General features: G+C 40.1%; 1 protein-coding gene across 1 annotated transcript in view; it reads left to right on the top strand.

Moving 5' to 3' along the window:
• The first annotated feature begins 986 nt into the window (after window positions 1–986).
• Window positions 987–23108, top strand: part of Eya4 (EYA transcriptional coactivator and phosphatase 4) — a 233192-nt gene continuing 211070 nt past the window's right edge. The window contains exon 1 of the mRNA XM_070010083.1: window positions 987–1113. The gene's annotated coding sequence lies outside the window, so the exon portion shown is untranslated. The remainder of the gene's footprint in view (window positions 1114–23108) is intronic.

Below are 23108 nucleotides of genomic sequence, written 5' to 3'. Positions count from 1 at the left end.
CTTAGTCTAGTGCGGGTTGACTTTATTTATTTAGTTAGTTAGTTAGATTCAGGCAAGTAGGCGAAGTCACTTGTCTCTTCCCTTGGAGGTAAGTGGCTCAAAGTCTGGCAGGGGTCCTCCAGGGCGTGGTCTCACCCTCCGGAATGGGGGGAAGGGCGGGTAGCGGGAGAGTTTCAGGCAAGCCCCCTGGGCATTGGGGCGCGGCAGCAGGTGGGGACAGGCAGTGCCCTGGGCTCGGCTGGGCGGCTGCGGCGGTCCGAGCCAGGCCCGGTGAGGGGGGGCGGGCGGGGCGGCGTGGGGGCGGCGCGGAGGGAGGGCACGGAGGAAGATTACCACGGCGCCACCACGCCCAGTCTCCCCCCCTCTCCCCGGACTCCCACCCCCACCCCCAGGTCCCCACGCGGGACCGCGAACGATGACAACAGGCAGTCTCCCCAAGTGGAATAAAAGGCAATCGGGCCCGCGCGCGCTCACGCGCCACCGTTCTCCGCGCGCGCCCAGCCGGCCTACCGCCGGGCCCCCAGCGGCCACCCGAGCCCCAAGTCGCCGGCGGTGGCGGCGACGTCGCCTCTCCTCCACCCCCCTCCCTCCTCTCCTCCCCTCCTCCCCCCCCCACCCCGCCTCCAGCTCGGAGAGCAAGTGGGAGGCCGCCCGCCGCGCGGCGCACGCGCCCGCCGCCCCCAGCCGCGGCGCACGACTCGCATCCCGTCCACGCCAAGTTGTCGCTGCCTCCGAGAGGGGAAGGAGCGTCGGGGAAAGCCGGGGCTTGACGGCGGCGGGGCGCGCGCTCCTTCGCTTCTTTTTCTTCGACTTTTCCTGGCGGCGGTCAGTCCAAAGTTTGGGCACCTCTCCTTCCCTCTCTCCCCCTCGGAGCCGGCTTCTTCCCCCCGCCCCCCACTCCCAGTGTCTCCCCACTTGTGTGCGCAATTTGTTGGGGGTGGGGGTGGGGGAGGTGGCCCATGGGGATGTCCTGTTTCCACCAGACACACCACGCAAAGGGGAAACTGAGACCCTGGAAGCCACGGGAGTAAAGAACCGTAGCGGGACGCGCGCGGATCCGCGGCTGGGACGGACACGAACTTCGGGAGTCCAGGCGGCCGGAGCGACGGGAAGGTGAGTGTCCTGGCCATCCACGCAGGCCCGCGGGGCCCAGATCTGGAGCAACACCTCCCCTTCCTCACCCCCCCCCAAACTTCCCCAGATCCCCGGAGCGCGGATCTGCGGGGTGCCGGGTGTGGGGAGTGCGGAGGATTCGGGAAGGCGGGGATGTCTCTGCTCGGACTGCAGGGGTGCGCTGTGCCGGGGAGTGGGGGACAGGACGCCCCTACGCCTCGAAGGGGTGGGGGTCCCTTCGGAGCCCGGCGGTGCCCCGCAGAGAAGCCGCGCAGCTGGAGGGGGACCGAACGCGGGGATCGCGACTTTTCTACCTGTTCCCCACCCCGGGTGGCGCCGAGATGCGCGCACTGGAGTCTCCCCTGGGTCGGTCCGGCGACACGCGTGTGTGCGGATCCCCTCCATTACCCCGGCGGGAGGTGTTGACTCAGGATCCCCCGAAGGGCGACAGAGTTTTCTGGAAGTCCAGTGCGTGTGGAAGTTTAACGCGAGTTGCCGTTCGGTTCTCCAGGCACGGACCAAGTCTTAGACCGTGGCGATCCCTGGGGTTTTTTGTTGTGTGTTTGTTTGTTTATACTGTGGCGTGGACCCCAGTCCGCCGGGTTCAGTGAAATGAGAGGCGTCTGTCACTGGCTCGAGACGAGAACGGCTGCTGAGGGGAGGGGGGGGGGACCCTGACTTCTCCGAGCGTTCAGGCCGGGGAAGCTTTGGGACTGCAATCCGTTCTCCATTTCGACGCGGCGAACAAGTGGGTGTTGGAAACGCAGCGTCTGCGCCCTGTTTTTTTTAATTTTTAATTCTGCACCCCACTTTTCGTTCGGAAGCAGTTTCATAAGAGATGTGCCCTTTCTATGTCTACAAGAGGCCGCACTGTGGCAGGACCGCAGAGCCAAGTGTCCATCTAAGTCTTCGTTTCTCTAGTTGGGGTGGCAGTACCAAGCACCCCCTCTTCCCGCTTCCCGAGGAGCCGGATGGATAGGGGCTGGCACCTCTTCGGGTGTCGGGGGGTGGGGGAAGTGTGGGTAAGAGTGGTGTTTTGACACTCTCTTTTCCTCCGGAGCGGAACGCCCAACTTGTCTCTCCCGGGGAGCCGGGCCGAGAGCGTCATTCATGAATCCCAACCTGAGCGCAGCTGCACAGGAAGGTGCAGGTCTCAGGGCCTTGCTTGGCAGGGTGCTGATGGGTTCCTGTGTGTGTGTGTGTGTGTGTGTGTGTGTGTGTGTGTGTGTGTGTGTGTGTGTGTGTGTTTTGGTTTCAGAGCATTTCCACGTGGGGCACCTCCGTGTGCGTGTGCATCGTGCACTTGATCTGCGAGGAGGTAACTGGAGTCTAGTGTTCAAACCTACTGGGCCGTTGGCCATCAATTTGCTTTCCTGGCTGTCATTACAGACACTTCCAAAATCTGATACCTAAGAGGACCAACAGGTTAGGTTTCACATTAAGAGCTCATAGTTAACAGTTTTTCTTTCTCCCTTACCCCTTTTGGCCTGGCACTCTGGGATGCACGTAATGGTTGGAGCGAAATCCATCTTCTGGAAGATGGCATTTTGTTTCTCTTCTCTGCAGTGGCGGCGTTTTGTACCCTGGGACGTTGGTCAGTTTCAGTGCTGGGTCCTGAGGGACTGAGGTGGGAGTCTTAGCAGCCTTTAACAACCCCGCTCCCCTCAACAGCTTCTGGAGTTTCATTTGCACATAGGTGAAGGACAGTATTGAAAGTGGACCATGGTATTTTCTTTTTCTTCTTGTCGTTGTTGAGTTGATTTTGTTTTTAGTTTTAAGACCTTTTCAACACAAAAAAATTGTACTGGACACAATTCCTAGATAGGATTTGGTTTTAAGCAAATACGTGGTCTTTCTTTCTCTTTTTTGTTCTTTTTAAATTTCTTTTTTGTTATATATATTTTTATTTATGTAGACAATATTTACATACCTGCATATAGGCAAAGGGATAGAGGAGAAACTCAAAAAATATTTGAAACTGATACGTTTTAAGAGATTTGTATTCAAAGATATGTATTTTTTTAAAAAAATAACATTATCCCAGGAAATAAAAAGCAGTAGTAACAAGAGACAGATTGTTTCTCCTGGGGAGACTGACAGACTACAAGTTTTGTGGTAACAATACCCAACGCAGATACAACGACACCCACTTTTATTGTTACTATAACCATAAAAATAGTTTGTTCCACCTGATTAAAAGTTGAGTCATTCAAAGTTAAACCAATTTTTAGAAAGAACTGGACATGAACATTAAAACATTTGACAACATAATTTAATTAGCTAGAAACTGTTTCTTTTTCACAATATCTTCCCAATAAGGGAAAATCCTAAAACAAGGTGGCTTTTAATATTTTGTTTTTCCTTTGTAAAGTGCTTAAAGATAAGTATGATTCACTATTTTAAGAATTCTAAAATTAGAGGTTGTTTCACAATTTAAATGAGAAGATTTACTCAAGTCATTTTTATTAGTTTGTATTTTATTGAACATTGGAGATTTATTTCCAATATATGCCTTCATAAGGTATGTTTGTGTTAAATAACGTGTTCAAGTTAAAAAAAAATTTAAAGCTCTCTGATTTGTATGAAAAAGATATTGGTTTCAGAGCCATTACACTCTTTTTAAGAAATGCAGATGCTGCATTCTAGAGGATTTCTAGAAGTTGGATTAAAAATTATCTTTGCATAAACATTTCTTTTGGGGATGGAAATTGACAGATGTGTAGTTTGTCATTTACTGGATTTTTTTCTTGCACACAAAACTTCTTTGGATTAAGAGAAAAATGAGGGTCTCCATTTTTAAGTTTTATTTTTATTGTGATTTGGGTGTAAATAAATTTTGCAGAGCCGTGGGAAATAGTGTCCAGTTTCATGTCTTCAGTCTCTGTTACAAGCTCTTAATGGCCCATGCCCTGTCTAAAAATACATTTACGTGGCCCGATCATTCTCTTTTTAATTTCAGGCATTGGAATTAAATTATATAGAATTTTTTTAGCAAGACAGAATGGTTAAAACCAGTAGCTATTGATACAAAAGTTAGCATGTTGAAAAGTCCACATTGTAGCTTGCAGATAATAAAACTGAGCGTATTTCACCCAGTGGAACCATACACTTTTTAACATACCGAATTCAAGAAGAGTGGAGGTAATCCCTTTGGAAACTTAGTGAAGTGTTAAACAATTTAAGAATGAAAGTAGTTATTATGGTTTATTTTTTCATTATCTTTTTTTTTCTTATTAGGCGAAGGGAAAGAACACTGAGCCTTCAGTGCAAACAGCTCCCCTTCTCAGGAGTTGATTCACCATAGTTCTGTATTGCAGCTGGTGATCATATTTCATGGAGCTGTTAAAGCACTTAAAAACTAAAATTAGGTACTGTCTGGTTGTAAATATTTCAGATCACTCATTTAAGAAATAAATAGGAAAGTGTGCTATCAAAAATTGGAGATGTTTTGAATTTTTTCATTCAAGTGCTCAACAAACCACTATCCAACATCTTGGAAGTTTCTTCTTTTCTTTTTTAGCATTTAATCCTGATGTTTTCTTTTTTGAATAGCTATTATTCTTACATATGCTAAACTCTTATAATGTGTCTCTCAGTAGAGTGTCTTAAGCTAATTGTGTTCAGAAGTACGGTTGGGGGATTTTATTACAATGGTTACTAGGTGAAGGAAATCAACACCACCGGAATGGATAGGAGTGCCAGGGTACCTGCTTCTCTCTTGAATGTTGCCTGGTGAACTAAGAGACTGCATGGTCTTTCAAGCATTTTCCCTTCACATAGGTGAGATGCCAGTATGTGTTTCATCCTTGAGTGTGTAAGGCTGTGGTTTACAGCTCGATGTGTTTAATGTGGATGGGAGAAGGTGGGCACTGAATATTTATTAAATTGTATATGGAGTGAAGCTTGGCATCCTTTTATTTGAAATGGAGTGGAAGAAAATAAACAAGCATCACATATTCAACAGCAGTACAAGCCACGTTGAGTGCTTTTTAAGAGGGTTGAGGACTTTGTAAACATTACTGTCACCTAATATTGCATGTGGCACTGTGCACTAGTCCAGTCTGGATGATGCTTCACTTTGACGTTTGTGACATTCTTACCCTTTCCTCATCTATGTGCTTACTAGTAGAGAAAGCCTGGGTATTCCTCTATCCTTACTTCTCTAACTTCTTCTCCCTGCAGAAAGAAATGACACTGGCTGATTTAAAAACAGAAACCACTTTTAAAAACAGAAACTACAGTTACATAGTGGTTAAAGACATTTTCAAAGAGCATACCTCTGAGTTCCACTGTAACCTTTTCTGTCATTGAAAGGTGCTAATTGATCTTAGCACTGACAAAATAGTATAGTTGGATATTTGAAACCTTTCAATGTTGGCGTGGCCCCTTCTCGCCCTGAGATTTCAATATAGTTTTCCCATACAAATATTATCATAAAATACAATCTTATTTTAAAAGTGTTATTTACTCACTATAACCAAATTTATTTTCAGGTACTTTTGGATCATGGAAGGGAGATCAACTTAAAAATATTTTTCCCTGTGGGTAATTCTTTTCTACATTGCAAATTTTGAGACCACATCTGATTGCTATTATCACATTTGAGCATTTTTGGAATGAGGTTGTAATATATCAGTGTACAATAGCCGTCTTGAAATTTCTTACCTAAGATTATGTGTTCTTAAGTATATTCATATTCTAAAGCATATTTTCAAATTAAAAATTGCTCTGGTATTTGAAGAATTGCCATTTTGTTTCTGCTGACAATTATCATCAACACCATTATCATTGTTGTAAAAAGCCTTGCTACTGGTTACCTGGGATTTTTACTTTCTGCAGTACACTGTACTGAGAATTTTATGTGGATTAGCTGATTTTGATCTTCAACTATACCATAAATTGGATGCCTTCATGGTTCCCATTTTACAGGTGGAAAAGCTGAAATGCAGTCACACGACAATAGGTTAGAGCCAGCCAGGCTCTACCTTGTCAGACTGAGGCTAAGGCTCTACCTTGCCAGACTGATACTAACACCCTCATCCTAGAGCATCCAGCTAGGCAGTTTCTCCTGTCAGGCATGTATAAATCTTTTTAGTTAAGAACCAGATGTACATTTTACCTTACTATTGTTAGTCATGTTTAAAAAACCCTGAGTACTAGTGAAATATGTTAAATTTCACAACTTAACTGTAATTTCATGAGTAATATCATTTAAGACAACTTACAAAAGTGTCAAAAGTTAAAAAGATACCTTTTGTTAGGAAACTGAGTCATAACAATATTAGAATAAAGAAAGAATAAATATCAAACCCAACAGTCCAGATCAATTTTAATGAAAAGTCAAAGAAGGATGCCATGGTGACCTGATGAAAAATTCTGGAGACACCAAGAATATAATGGGGGGCAGGAGTGGGAAGACGTAAGTAGGGTCATGGGGGGGCGGTTAGGGTTGCTTATAGCAATAGTTTCCTTGAGCATATTGTGTAGGTGAATGGCTTGGTGTCTGTGTGGCCAGCTTGGAGGAATCAGGTGCAGTCACCTGAGGGGTTGGGTGAGGAAGTGGGCTTTCACATTGAGATAAAGATTCTGGGCTGGAGAATTTCAGGAAAGTCCCCTGGGGAGGATAGTCCATGGGCCAAGCCATAGGAACAATATTGAATTATGAGAACAGAGCAGATTCCCACCACCTATTTAAATAAACATATTAAGTAGCCATGAACACATGCTTGGTTGAAAGAGTCAAAACTGTGAAGGTTAAAAGCAAATGTCTAAATCTACAGTGAACTTAGTGATTCTTCTTTTTTTGTCATCAAACATTTATCACTAGATCCCTGGAATATTTAGTTTACACGTAGAATGTTCAAGGATTTTGAAACCTTGAAATGACCAGTTATACAATTTTGTTGTTATTGTTGCTTGAAACTTGAACACTGGGTATAAGGATTCTCAAATCTATACTTTTAGGCAGAACCAACTAATAAGGAATGTACTCAAGAGTACATAATGAGTACTTATGTAACTGTAACTTCCCTTTTCATCACTTTTACAATAAATTTTTATTAAAAAAAGTACATAATGACTTTGTTATGTAGGAATTATACTTCAGGATACAGAGAGGCCACGTTTTGAGAGGTTGAATCGGGAGTCTTTATTAGAAAGCCAGAGACTATGTACTGGCAGACACATGTTTCCCCAAAACTTGCAGTCTTAATACTGTTTAAAAAAAATGAGACATGAATGTAGTATAGAAAGAGCAGAAAAGAATCTCAGCAAACCAGATCAACATTAATGGAGGGTTGAAGAGGGAAGCCATGATGACCGGTGGAGAGTCAGGAGACACAAGGCATGGTGCAAAGGCGGCAGGGGTCAAGGGGCCTAAATAGGGTCATGGTCAGAAGGTAGGATCCCAAGGGGCTCCAGAGTTGAGAGTCTCATAGGTCTGGCAGGTCCCTGAACCTATTGTCTTAAATCCCTGCTTCTGCTTCTGAGAATTCAGGCTTGCCTATCATGGGGGATGGGGTGGGGGAGGATATCCCTATCATCTGCCAAGATGCCAAGATGGCACCGGTTAGACCCAGTATCCATATTTCAGGGTCAGCACCAGTGACTCACAGCTATAATCCTAGCTTCTCAGGAGGCTGAGATTTTAGGATAGCGGTTCAAAGCCAGCCTAGGCAGGAATGTCTGTGAGAATCTTATTCCAATGAGCCATCAATAAACAAGTAAATAAATAAAAGCTGGAAATGGAGCTGTGGCTCAAGTGGTAGAGCATCAGCCTTGAGTAAAAAAGCTTAGGGACAGCATCCAGGCTCAAAATTCATACACACACACACACACACACACACACACACACACACACACACACACACACACCAACCACAGTGCATAATACATGTCTATAGGCAGGCTTAAATTGAAATGGAGTCACCTATACTTTGGAAATAGTTTCAATGTGTATGTTTAAAAATTTTGCATTTTAAGGTGTTTTTGTTTCTGTAATTCAACAGTTCTGTTTTCCCATTAATAGCCTGTTTTTTAAAAATTTTATCTATTTACATGTTTTGCCATCATTTAAATGAAATTTGACAAATATGCCCACTAGAAAAAATGTGTCAATGTTTTGTGTGAGGCTGGAGTGGGTGGCATGTGAACCAGAGGCTCTGCTCTGCATACTCTGCAGCTCTTTGAGTATAGGAAATTTCCTGAAATCAAAGTACCTAACTGCACTAGTATGTTAGTATGCTATCATTACAAAGCAGTGGTGTTGCTGGGCACTGGTAGCTCACACCAGTAATCCTAGCTACTCAGGGGGCTGAGATCGAAGGCTCACAGTTTGGAGCCAGCCCCAAACAGAAAAGTCTCTGAAACTCTTAATTACTCCAATTATTTATTCTTCATTAATTACTCCAAATAATCATCAAAACCCAGAAAGAACAACAAGCAATAAAACAGTAAAACACCAAAAATCTGGAATAGGCAGTGCGGCTCAAGTTGTAGAGTACTAGCTTTGAGCAAAAAAAGCTTAGGGACAGCCAGCAGGCCCTGAGCTTTTATGCCCAGAACTGGCATCAACAAAAAAGGATATCAACCTGGGTAAACCTGTCAAGAACAGCATTTCTACTAAATTTTACATGAGCATTAGATGTTTGATGAAGATACTATTGTATTTTAGTTAGCTCACAGAGCGTTTTTTTTTCTGTTTTGTATCTTACTTTTTGATGATAATTAAAAGCTTCATTTAAAAAGCCAAGTTTTTAACACTTGGAAAATGCTTCAATGCTTAAGTGCTTACCACAACAAGGTAATCATTGTAACTAATGTCACAGGTTTAATCCTGGGGTATCCAGCTAAACTCTGGATGGATACTTGTTCTATATATACCCAGTGACAATATTGGCTTTGTCATAGCAAGTATGATTATGTCATCTTGATGACTTCTTGGTAGACTGTTCTGGACTGTGCTTGATCCATGCTGAGAAATGTCTCTTCTCTAAGATGGTCATCTATGTTTGTTCACAGTTTTAGCTGGTGCCTCTTAGATTTACAATTTCTTTAAATGTTTTCTGTTTCCTGCAAGCTATATTCTAGAATTCTCAGCAGAGCTCAGAGGGGTTACGTGTGCTGAGGACCTTGTCAGGTCTCCATTCTCACCTGTCCCAATCCACCCACAAGGCACTCTTCTGTAGTCCTAGGGGAAACTGTGTTGTCAAGTGCAAGATTATTATTTCAACTTGGTTTCTATCTGTAAGAGGTCTCATCTTCTGCCCTTCTGCCTCTCCTCCTTCTTTGTCTTTATTTAAGATGCACTATGTCACCACTTCTGGTAGCTGAATTGCATGTGGTTTTGTTTTCATTTTAGTCCTAGAGTTCAGTTCAGTTTTCACGTTTAGCATAGCACTTGCTGCAATGACACCAGATAGGTTATGTTAATCTAAATTCTGTTTTACACTGAGAACTTGCTCATGGGGTTAGATGTTTTTGACAGTTCTGTATCTCCAGTGCGTTGTGTGCTGTTTGACAAATAGTATGTAGGTGGTCACTAAATTCCTGCTGAGTGAGTAAGGACCTGAGGCATGAGGGCAGTGGCAGTGACACTAGACAAACCCTGCCATGAGACAATATTGCAAAGACTGTGGCTGTCACATGGCTGGAAAATTTAAGAACAAACCGAGCAATTAGGGATATTAGCTCAGCAGAATTATAGTTGATTCCAGACCCAGGTTGAGTGTAGGCATGCATGCGTGTGTGTGAGTGTGTATGTGGTGAAGAATATGTTTATTTCCCACCATCAGGAAGTCATTGATCTGGTGGGTAAGCCATGGTTCTGGAAATCTCTGGAGATGTGGTATTTCATAGCACTTGAAATCCACAGGACCTAGTTCCTAATATAGCATAGTGAATTTAGTGCCTGGATGCTTGGATTCAAACTCATCTCTACGACTGAAGACTTTTTTCTTTTCTTTTTTATTGTTATTGTATAGTTGGGGTTTCAGTTACACGAATCAGATGAGTCATGAGTACAATTCGTTTTGAACCATGTCTCCGCTTCTGTTACTCTCTCCCAGTCTTTCCCTCCTGTCCCCAGCCATAAGAAATCCACTTCATTTTCCACATAGTGAAACTGAATACTTTTTTAAAGGCAAGTGTATTCCTTAAAATGTTTTAATTATAAGCCAGGTGCTGGTGGCTCACCCATGTAATCCTAGCTACTCAGGCAGCTGAGATCTGAGGATCCCTGTTCAAGGCCAGCCAGGGCAGGAAAAGCCACGAAACTCTCATCTTCAATAAACCACCAGAAAACAGAAAGTGGTGCTGTGGCTCAAGTGGTAGAGTGCTAGTCTTGAGCTGAAGAGTTGAGGAAAAGCACTCAGGCCCAAAGTTCAAGCCCCATGACCAATAACAACAACAACAAAAAAGTTTTGATTATAATGGAATATACTACACAGATTTTGGATGAGAATCCAGTGAGTACATCAGGATTTTTTTACATGTATGTATCGTTTATATATATGTAAAAAAAACTTAGAATGATGTCTAGGATGAGTACTAGTCATATGAGTTCTTATGACTGAAATTGAGTATCATTCATTAGATTACCTAAAATGTCCCAGCAAAGTCTGCTGAAAGTCCTTTGTGGGCCCTACATTGTGGACCATAAAAGTTTTATCCAAGTACAGATTTGGTATTCTGTAGTCATCTTGGCAAATTCAAGGTTATATTAGGAACTTAACAAGAAGACAATATAGGTGCTTAAAAGTTAGCATTTGCCATTTATAGCATGCACTATCTCTTTTACCATGTATTTATATATTCAGTAATCTAGATATTATAGAGCGGTTCTTCAACCACTCTAATTTTTTCCCCAAGAATCATAGAAAGAACATACTTTATTAATTTCAACCTATTGTTAAGATTTTCATTTAACTTTTTTTCCCCCTCTCAATGTGTGTATGTATGCAATATATTTTAAAACGTGTTACCCTGGGAGAGAATGAGGGCAGTAGTGACAATGTCCAAAAAGAAATGTACTCTTTTACCTGACTCAACTGCTCTAATTTTTAAAAAAATCTTATTTTATTGTAAAGATGCTGCACAGAGGGCTTACAGTTACATGAGTAAGGTAATGAGTCCATTTCTTGCTGAGCATTGTTACCCCGTCCGTTGTGGGCTTCCCACTATCTCTTCCCTCTACTCTAAATTTTAATTCTAAACTACTCTAAATTTTTATAAAAAGATTCAGAATAGCACTGATCTGTAACAAATTTCCTCACATGCTTTCTTTCAGCCTGAATTTACCAGTTATGTTTTTGTATATGTTTCAATTTGGAGTGAGCTTGAGAAACTCAATGTTAACTTAAAAAACTAACTTTAGATGTTGATATGCTTCTTACCAATGCACTGACAGTGGGAGATTACCCGCTGTCTATTTACTGTTACTAAGGACCAATCACTTTGTCCATGGATTGAGACATAATTGCTATATAGCAGGATGGAGCCAAAGGAAAAATAGAAGCTAAAAAGTTAAGTGTCAAGGTCTGGTTTTTTGACTTGGAATTCTGCCTGTTGTACCTCTATAAAAATGACAGTACAGATGCCATGTCTGAATTCCTCCTCTTGATATATTTTGATCCAATTTCTTATGCTCTGATTATTGGTGTTTGGGGTTGAATCATTTGTTCAAGAAGAATTCCCTTGAACTTCATTGGTTGGTTGGTAGTATCACTGACCTCTACATACTAGATAACAATAGTTCTTCATCCCCTGAGCAATAACAATGTATCTAGACATTGTCGATGTTCTCTGGGAACAAAATTACTCTAACTCCCACTGTCCCCACCCTTGCTGAGAAACTATAGCCTAAACAGGCTTAATATCTCTTGGTACAGAGAAAAGATTCCCAGGACTCTGCATAAGAGGATTGTTCTTTTACCAGTCAAGTGTGGAGAATCCTAATTCCTTCCTCCCAGTTTAAACACAAAGTCAAACAATTCTCATTGGTCTGTGTTGATAGATTTAACTTCATATAGAGAGGATTTACAGATAAGCTTCAGACAGGTTGAGCATCATCAGCATATTTTCATTTTCTGAAAATAATGAGTGAGTGTTGGGGAGTATTATACTTTGGAGAGTATGCAGGAAGTAAATATTTATTTGGAATGCCTCTGTGCTGATTCTTACTATTATCCTGTTATTTGTTAGTAGATGTGTTGAGACATTTTTCCATGATGACAATTACCTAGCCCTACCCATAGAGAAGCCATTCAGTAATAAGAAACGTTTACTTTATTTAGTCTATAGTATTAAAAAGACTTAAGTTACTGATAGTTGTCAGTGTCTAAGATCAAACACGTAATGAATTGAGTTATTTATTCATTTGTAATGAAAACTTCTCAAATGAAGGTGGGTATGGCTGAATGATAGAGCTCTTGTCTAACATGGATCAGGGCCTGGGTTTGATCTCTAGCACCAAAAGCCTGGACACACGATGAAATGTTGCATATAAAAACTCCTTTTGGATGTTACCAGGTCCAAGCTTTCGTCTTCTAATTCTATTGGGTTCGTGTTAACATATGAGTTTACCTATGGATACATGTGTAGCCAACAAAGAGTAGACATGACTATAGACTCTAAGCACTCTCCTTTTTCCTTTTTAGTGAACATAAAGGATGATTTAGAAATTACTTCAAAGGGACAAAATGAGAAAATAGCTGGGTAAACACAACATGAGTTTTGAAATGACTGTGAAGATTATTTTATGCTATAAAATAGTATTATATGAGTTAGATTTGCATTCCTATGAATGCTGACAGCAGAAAATTTTTATACCATTAGTAATTGCAAAGATCCTTGACATTTCACATGTATATGTGAAATTACACACAGATAGATATGCATACATGTGTGTATATATGTATATGTACACATAGTCTAATTTAATAGTTCTTAATTCTTTAATTTACTGTGCAGATAACAGAAAACCATACTACATACGGGGAGTCAGACTGACCTGGGGATTTCACTTCAATCACTACTTGCTTTTGCAGATTTGCAGGATAGAGGTACTTGAAAACACACACACACACACACACACACACACACACACACACACACACACACAGAGTCATGCATCTTATAGATTATACTTTATACTTTAATATTTGGGTTGTTTGTTTTTGTTATTATTGGGGTTTCTATTCTGGGCCTTGAGCTTGTGTGACTTGCTAGCTGAGTAAATGTTCTACCACTTGAATCAAACCTCCAACCCAGCTTTTCTTTGTTATTTTTTAGAAATGGAATTTCATGGACTTTTTTTTTTGTCTGAGCTGGCTTTGAACCACAGTCTGAGTTTAGGATCACAGTTTCTTGAGCAGCTAGGATTACAGACATGTGACAACAGTGCCTGGCTATGTTTTAATTTATGTTTTAGTTTTATCTTGCCAGTCCTGGGGCTTGAACTCAGGGCCTGGGTGCTGTCCTGAGCCGCTTTGTGCTCAAGAATGGCACTGTACCACTTGAGCCACAGTGCCAGTTTCAGCTTTTTTGAGTAGTTTATTGGAGATAAGGGTCTCATGGGTACTTTGCTGCCCAGGCTGGCTTCAAACCACCATCTTCAGTCTCAGCCTCCTTAATAGTTAGGAATACAGGCGTGAGCCACAGGCACCCAGCTATGCTTTACTTTTTGATGTGCATTTTTTACAAGAGAAAGTGGCTACAAATAAAGCTCAGTGTATGACTTTCTAAGGAGCAGGACCCTACACAACCACCAGTTAACATAGAGATAAAATGGCAGATGGGCAACTACCTCAGTGGCAAATAGAGACCCTACAAGCAAGGGAATTAGGGTAGGGGCTATTTTAAGTAAGGAGCTTAAATCAACAGTTTTTAGACCATAGAGGAAGAGATCTGCTCCATGAATTGACAGGAAGTCCAAAGAAAGCTTATAGCAAACCTCTTACCATTCACTCCCGTTATGCCAGACATTGAACAGGAAGCCTGGTAGCCCCCTAGTCACTGGATGGCAGCCAACAAACCAGACGTTCTGTTTCTCCAAATGAGTACTTCCCTGGTTCATAAATCAGGGAACCTTCCTCCTCTGTCCCTATACTCCAGAGCACTCACGTGGATATCCGCTTTCTCAGGTTGGTCGATTCTTTATACACTGAATGTGGTGAGGCCTGCTGAATTTTTTTTTAAAATGATTGCTATTTTGGCATATAATGTAATCAGACATTTCTTTTTTTCTTTCTCTATAAGATTCTCAACCAACCCTTCTCCATCCTCCATACCTACTAGTCTACTAGCCTCTTACTATTTTGCTGCCTACCTGAGGGATAAAATACATGAATCTTTCAAGGTTTAGTGCAAATGTCACTTTCCACAGAAAGCCTTCCCTGACTGAGGCACAAACACAATTAATTCTTTTCCCTCTGTGATAGCACTCTATTTGAGCTAGTAATGTAACAACCCATTGTGTGGAGATAATGACAGAGGAACTTGTCTTCCAGGGAGATTCTGAACTACTGAGAAGACAGAGCTGTCTTCCTTTTCGGTAGTCTGAAATCTTGGGCACATTGAGAAATTTAAGTAACGGCGTGATTGCGTGCATATCTTTAAAGACTATAGTGGAAGTCAGATATATGCAAATAATGAACCCTAATTATGTTTTAGAAAATCAGTGTCCTTTTGCTGATGGTCATGAAAGCCAGTTTATTGAACTTTATTTATTGTAATTTAGCTTGTTTAAAGCTTCATTTATACCACACGATTGCTGTGGAACAAAAGATACATTAAATAAAAGCTGGCATTTAAAAATAAACTGAGAGTGAAACAACAGTTGAGGTATTTCGTCTTTATCCTCCAAGTTTTCTGCAGAAACAAATATTGGCCTCTTTGTTTGCTTTCTGCTGAAATAAATTTCATGTGATTTTGTAAGCACTTGTAACCCTCAGAATTATGGATTTCATCTGAGACACAGTCTCAGAAACACAGTCTGTGTTTCTGTCAGTGTTTCAAAATGTGTGGAGGAAGAAGTCTCAGATGTGATCTACTAAAAAGAATATGTGGCCTTCTGCTAAGAGAAATTAGATCTTTTTCTTTTTCAGGCACAATTGGGGAAAAGAAAAAAATGTTTAAATTTCTAGTGATTTGTTTTTAGGCATTTTCCACACAAAGATGAGCAAGACCCTCAAAACCACAAAGATGCTTATTTAGGGGGAAAGAAACCTTTTTCTATGTCCAAAAATAACAGTAAATTAAGATTATTGTTTCCAATAGTCTCCGAAATTGTGGTTTTATTTTCTTGTCTGAGTCATCCCAAAGGCAGTACAGGACTGAACTACATCGTGACGAAGCAGATGTGGTCTCTATTTTAGTAATTGGCAGATCTGATTCTGCATTAAGTGTTGTTCAAACAACAACAACAAACCCTGCCTTAGACACTCTAGTTGTTCAAACTCTTTATCTTCTGCCGTTGTTTCTGCTTCTTTATGTTTGGCAAGTAATTGCAGTGGCTGAAATCGGGCTACCTTTGTCTGTGTCCAGGGTCTGCTACTCTAATCATAGGCAAGGGCTTTACTGAGCTGCTGTGAGCCACAGGTTCAGCAGATCTAAATAGTGGGTAACAGTAGTCCCTTGCCTTATGGAACTATGGGAAGGAATAATAGAATTCACGCCAGAAAGACATCGTAGAGCCTTGGTATGGATTTTGAATTGATTTATTTGAATAAACTGGTAATACCATTGTTCTTGCCCCCAAAAGGAAATTCATGCTGCTAAATCAAGGTAGTGGGGTTTTTTGTTTGTTTTGTTTCCTGGTTATTTTTCTTACACACAGAAATCCATACTTGGTGTAGCATTAAAATGGATGTGGTGGGGTTACTTTAAGGAGAGGGATGGGGAAGGGGTAGGAGACATGCCCTCTATTGGTTTGATTATTGGGGACATGATATGTTCAGTAAAAATCTATCAACTGTGAACTTTTGATTTGTACATTTTATTGGGTGTCTGCTATACTTGACTGAAAAGTTAAAAGATGAAGATATATTTATTGTAAAAATTAAAATTTTCTGCTTAAATGGGGATACAGGTTGACCCATTGTAACAATGAGATGTACATGACACTGTGTTGAAAAATGAACTTTACAATTTAGGTGGAGGTGGGGGTGGGAGGTGGAGGAGGGTGTAGTTGTGGAGGTGGGAAGGAAGGGATGGTAGGGGAAAAACAAAGGAGGAGATAACAATGCTTGATAAGAAATGTACTCATTACCTTGTTCATGTAACTGTAACCTCTGTACAGTATTTTTACAATAAAAAAGTATTAAAAATTAAAATTTTCATTCTATCTTCTCTGAAAGTCTGAGTTAAAATTTTACACCATGGCTACTGATAGAACATTTTTTTTTTCAGTTGTGAGGCTTGAACTCAGGGCTGTTCCTGAGCGCCTTTGCTCCAGGCTAGAGCTCTATCATTTTGAGCCACAGCTCCAGTTTTGGTTTTTGAGTGGTTAATTGAACATAAGACTCTCAGGGGGACTTTTCTGCCTGTACTAGCTGCAAACCACCATCTTCAGATCTCAGCCTCCTGAGAGGCTAGGATTACAGGCACAGCTACTGGCTCCTGGCTGTTTTTGGGATTTTGACACATGTATATATATAAGAACTATGTGAAGATGAAACTTAGTTTTATTTTACATGTGAACTCCATACAAGGTCATTGATTTTTTTAAACTTGCTTTTGAACTGCTGAATTGTGAATAATTTTTAGTGATTCTATTTAATATATGCATGTGTTCCGTAATTTAACTGTTCCTCTCTTGGTATATATTTTCATTGCTTGCAGATTTCTGTTATTGTAAAGAACATTTCAATTATGATTACTTTCTTTGCTTGGAATTGAATACACAGCGTTCTATATGCTAGGCAATTATTCTACACTAAGCTGCACTCCTGACCCTGCAATGCTGACTTTTATTGATCTCTTTATATACTTCTAAAACCTTGCTATTGTTATAAAGGTCAGTACAGGATTAATAGATGAAAGCCTTTGTTGACATCTTGATCTCTGTGATGATGCTAAGTGTTTTCTAATAAAAGCTAAGTGCAAAATTGTTTAACATTGGTATTTTTTTGTGTTCTAGTTAATAAGAATGTTTAATGTTCTATGAACTAGGCAAATCATACCATTAAACACATATGAAAAATCTATATGATAGAGATAGTTCCCCACATAAGAACTGTTAGTGCGTGCTGGGTGCTGGTGGCTCATGCCTGTTAATGTAGTTACTTGGAAGTGCTGAGAAGAGCCTTGGCAAAAAGTTCAGGCAACCCCATCTCAACGAATAGCTTGGTATGATGGCATATGAGTATTATCAGGTGCATGAGATGCTGAGATCTAGTAGATTGTAGTGTCAATCTGGATTGTAGTTTCTGCCAGATTGGGAAGAACTGTCTGTAAGACTCCATCTCAACATAAAGAAACCAGCTATGGAAATGTACACTTGTCACCCCAGTTATGGTAAGAAGCTTAACATAGGATATTCAGGGAGTCCAGGAAGAGGAAGGAGCAGGAAGAGAGACTATCTAAAAAATACCTGGTGCCAAAAAGGGCTGGAAATGTGGTTCAGCTATATATTAACTGCCTAATGAGCTCTAGGCTGATTTCAAACACTGGTACTGTTAAAATCTAAAGGAAATTGTTAGTATAATTCTATGAATTATATTTATATTTATAGTTCTTAGACTAACTGGTAGAAAAATATAGAACCATATGGTTCTTCACATAACACTAAAATATTTACCAGAATTATTAGGAGAAATGGCTTGACTCTGATATGATGAATGGAAATTGATGAGCATTATACATTATTATCTTATTAATACCCTACTGTGTGTGCTAGACATACATAGTTCTAAGTACCTTACATTACTTAATATAGTACTAGAGCTTTTTAACCTAGCAGGTTAACCATTGCATTAGTAAAAATTGCAGTAATAAAAATGAGATTATTCTATTCTGTGTATTGATTAATATTACAATATGTCAGATATCAGTTGTACTATATTAATTATTAATTTGTAAATCTGAAAACATCCATTTAGTGTGAGAAATAAAATTAGTGCATCACAAAACAGAAAAATGCTACTTAAGTTCTAGATAAAATAATGCGATACATAAAATTAAAACAAAATATACTTAACCAGTTGGCTTCAAGTGTAAAATCTTACATGCAGGATATTTTATATTCAGGCTATGCAGTTCCCCTAGTTCTAATTAATTAAGATGGTGGTTAACCTTCAATGGTTATCTACTGACTTTAAAGATTAATTCAACTCAAAATAGCTTACATATTCCTTTAGAATTGGCTATCAACTTTTGTGAGTTTTTTTTCCTGTGGAATTTCCTGTTATTCTAAGGGATTCGATAGGTCTTATACACATAAAACTCAAAATTATACCACTATTGGGAAACTGCTTTGTGCCTTTGAGAAGGAACTCTCTTGCTAACTTAAGTACTATATGTGTGTAGGATAGCTAACATTTTCCTCCCAAGAAATTTCACGTATGCAGTTAAAACACTCTTAAATTGATTAAGGATTTGTTATATATTTCCAGAAGCACTCAAGAGTACTTTTATGGTTATAAGAGTAGAGTGCATTAGAGTGCCAGAAACCAATGAATACGCTAGAGGCCTTCAAAACCATGCCCAACATTCCTAGCTTTACCATATAAACATGTGGGGTAGCCTGGAAAAACAAAACAAATTCTCTTTCCCTTAAGGTAAGAGAGGCCTATGATGATAACACCACAACTGACTTGAATATTAATTTGATACTTTTTCTGTGAGAAGTAATTTTTATTACTTAGCAAATGGAATGGCAAGGCAATAAATATGACTGATACTTATTTCTCAAGTGAAGTATTATTTTACATCTGATCCAACCAGTTACCTTTATACTCTTTGGAAGGCATATGATACAACTGCCACGGTATTTTGCCTATTAATCAGGAAACCTAAAAAGCATTTTATAAATGTTGAATCAAAACTCTCACTGCTGTGAGGGAATTAAGTTTCAAGTAATATATTCCTTTTATAGAGTGAGAAACTGGACGATGGAGAAATTACAAGGTTTTCCTAAAGCTCTACATTGAGTCATTGCAAACATAGAAATCTATGATTCTGTTTGCCTGATTCAGTCTGAAACTTAATGCATTGATGGTATCCAGTTCTTGACAGGCTTTAGAAGGTTTTCTTGTTCATTCATTTTAATGAGTATTCACTCATTTTAAGGTGATCAATAATTTTGAAAGATGTAGACTTGGTCTAGTGACTTTGACACATATTTTAAATTTCTATGTCTTAGGTATTTCAGAGAATCTCACTTTATGTTTTTCCCATTAGCATGAAAAAGAAATTATGTTATCCAAATAAAGTTGGATTTTCTGAGCCATAATACATCAGTACCCAAATCTCCTTTAGGAACCCATATAGCACAAGAACTTGAACTAGAACTTGTTGGAGCCTTAGCTAGGCCTGGAGATTCAAGTGGTAACCAAGAAAACCAAAGCAAGACCAGGGTCCTCATCTCCATGCCTTGCTGATTCCATGGCTGGTTTAATCAAGAGGAGGAACATTATTCTGATTCTCATGTTGTAGTGTTGAGTTTCAATTCTTACATTTAAATTTTCTACTCATTGTGATCTTTCTCTTACTAGTGTAACTAATTTTTCACAAGCCTTCATCACCTCCCCCCCCTCCCCCCCCTTCAAGCTTATTGGGTCCTATTTAAAGCAAAAAAAACTTCTTTGGCTTAGACCTCACCTCTGTTTCTCTATAGTAAGCCGCAACAGGGGCCTCAAGTATCTCTAAACTAGGAGACTATCTGTCGTGGTTTTCGGACACAGCATACCTGAACAGAGCTCCAAAATATCCTGGTGCCTCTACCTTCACTCCTTTCTACAGGGAGCGAGTAAAGAACGTTCTCTGGGGCTGATAATGTTGCTCAGTAGAAAAGTGCATGCTTTGCATGAACTAGATTCTGAGTTTGATCCCCAATACCACAACACACACACACACACACACACACACACACACACACACACACACACACACACACACACAGAAAGAGAGAGAGAGAGAGAGAGAGAGAGAGAGAGAGAGAGAGAGAGAGAGAGAGAGAGAGAGAGAGAGAGAGAGAAAGGGGCAGGGAGAGGGAGAGAGAGAAAGAGAGGGATTTTTTTCTTCTCTTCCAGAGTTGGTTTTCTCTTGTGCAGCTCTCAGCTCTTCCTTTGGAAAGTTCCCCGCCCCCCCCCCCCCCCCCCGGCTCTTTGGGCCCCAAAGCATTTGTACCCCTATAGCATAATCCACAGATTCTACAAACAAGCTCAGGCGTGTTCAAGTCCTAAGCAAACAGAACTTCCCTGTAGTTTAAATACGATTCTTTTATTCCCTTCAATTTTCCTGAATACTAATTCAGTCTTAAACAAACAAGCAAACAAATAAAATCCTGGGGTCTTTCTCAAAAGGTCATTCTTACTGCCTTGACAATGTATTGTTATACTTTTCATTTCAACCAATTGGCTTCTCTATATTTTTGTCTAGGTAGAAATATAATTCTCTGGCATAAATTGATGCTGACCTACATCAATATAATGTCAATTTATAATTGAGTGATTTAAAAATAATGATGTACCAGGACCTAGTTCATATCTACCTTTCATTTAAAGCATTTTCTAGGCAATTATGCTTTCTTGGCTGACTGAGTGCCCCCATAATTCCTGTTGGGAAACAAAGATTTTCTTTTTCATTAAACATGTGGTCTGATTAACTAGAGGTACATAAAGAAAACATGATTTAGCGGGTGACATGAGTGATAGCATGCTCTTTATATCTAGCAGCCCGCCATGCATGTGAAAGCATGGTTACGTTTATGCTTTGTGACCCTGGTGGGCGAACCAGAAAGTAGAAGTTCTGACTTTGAAACTAAAATGGAAGGAAGAGTTGAAACAACAAAGAGGTAGCTCTGTTCTCTGAAGCTCAGAAATTTAGAAATGTATGAGTAGCCTGTAAACGCCATCTATTTCTGTTTTCCTCCTGAGCCCAAGATGAAGAAAGGTGACTGACTGTATGGATTCCATTTGCATTCTCTTTCCCTGTCCCTGTCACCCTCCCTCTTCAAGTTTGCCCTTGAAGTCAAAACATGAACCAGGAAGCATGACATGGAATTGAAAAACAACAACAACAAAAACAAAAAATGCGTGTGACATCTTTTTCTCAGTTCTTCTGCTCTTAAGAAGATCTTTTGTGTTTTAGATGCTGTAATGGCCTCCCTGCCACCCCTTCTCACCTCAAGCACACTATGTGTAATTCTATTAAGAATGCAGTTACCAAGTCAGGGAAATGATCAAATAGTCAAATCTACAGGGAAAATTATTTTTCTTCCTTTCTCATTTCTTTTCCTTTCTTCCTTCCTTCCTCCCTCCCTCGCTCCCTCCATTTTTCTGGAGGTACTGGCATGCAGGGCCTCGTGCTTGTTAGGAAGAAGAGGTATGTGCATTTGTTATGTATTTGGTGCTTTTCTTCACTTATGGGGATGGACACTTTCTAAAGTTATCTTTGACTTCATAAATTGTTTCTTTGTATTTCATTTGCTTTAATGTATTAATTTGCTTTAATGCATATATTTTAAAAAGTACTTTTTATAGTTTGTTCCTAGCATTATGTGTTTATGTTTTTATGTGTGGTTCCATCAATTTTATTTCTATATCTTCTCTCTCTTTAATCTTTTTAAGAAGATTTATTATCTTTTTTTTTTTTTTTTTGTATGTCATGGGGCTTGAACTCTGGGTCTGGGCACTGTCCCTGAGCTCTTCAGCTCAAGGCTAGCACTCTATCACTTGAGCCACAGCATCACTTTTGGTTTTCTGGTGGTTTATTGGAGATAAGAGGCTCATGGACGTTCTTGCCCGGGCTGGCTTTGAACCGCAGTCCTCAGATCTCAGCCTCCTGAGTAGCTAGGATTACGGGCATGAGCCACTGGTGCCCGGCTATTATCTATTTTTAAAAGATCTCTAATCTGAATTCTTGGTTGACTAATTTACCTTCTGTTGCATTTGCTTTACTGCACTTCATTTCCTTATGTAGCTTATATGTTTTGATAGATTTCTCTTTCTTTTCTATGGAGCAATTTTGTTCTTGCTTCCCCTAAAGGCAAGAAATTTCACGTCTCTAGGACCTTGGTATTATTTTTGGCTTAAGCTTTCTATATCATGCAGTAAAATTTTATAATTTACATTCATACAACTCTGAGGTTTTGATTTATCTCAAGCGATTGTTTTCTTTTGCTCCTCCACCACAGCCCCTGCTTTCTTGCTAGTCTGACTAGGCTGAGTTTTTCTAGTCTCCCTTCAATAAAAAAATGACCCTCTTCTTTGGGTTAACTCTTCCTTTTACATGCACATAAAACAAAGATAAAGAAAATAAAATAACCCATTGTAAACATAAACATAGCTTCTCCTCTGAAAATTTCCATGTGATCAATTTCTGATGAATTAAAATGACTTTGACCCCTAAAGTCATTTTGTCCTGACTGGGCATGCTCACATGTCTTCTTCTTGCTGCATGGCAGTCTAGGCCTCTGGGCCTTTCACTTGGGCCATCATAATAGCCTCCATATTGCTTCTTAACTTTGTGCTGATATTCATTTTCCAGAAATCAGAAGCAGATGTGTTGCTGTAATGACAGCACACATGCTAGTCTTCAGTTCCTTCACTGATGGTTCAAGGCGATCACAATGATAACCAGTGGTCTTCATCTCCTACTTCTTTATACTTTGCTCTTGCGTTTACCTATTTTAACTTCTTAGCATCACAGCAACACTGACTGCTCTATCCTTTTCTTGCTTTTCTTTTCCTATACCCAAGTACAATCCTGTATTGATTGTGTCATTAAAAAAAACAATCTTAACTCTAATGTCATGTGGAATGACAAATCAAATGCTA

This window comes from Dipodomys merriami, unplaced genomic scaffold (assembly GCF_024711535.1).
Source record: "Dipodomys merriami isolate MVZ:Mamm:240054 unplaced genomic scaffold, mDipMer1.0.p SCAF_8, whole genome shotgun sequence".
In the NCBI taxonomy this organism is placed as follows: domain Eukaryota; kingdom Metazoa; phylum Chordata; class Mammalia; order Rodentia; family Heteromyidae; genus Dipodomys; species Dipodomys merriami.
The sequence above is the reverse complement of the archived record's forward strand: the minus strand, read 5'-3'. Positions and strand labels throughout refer to the sequence as shown.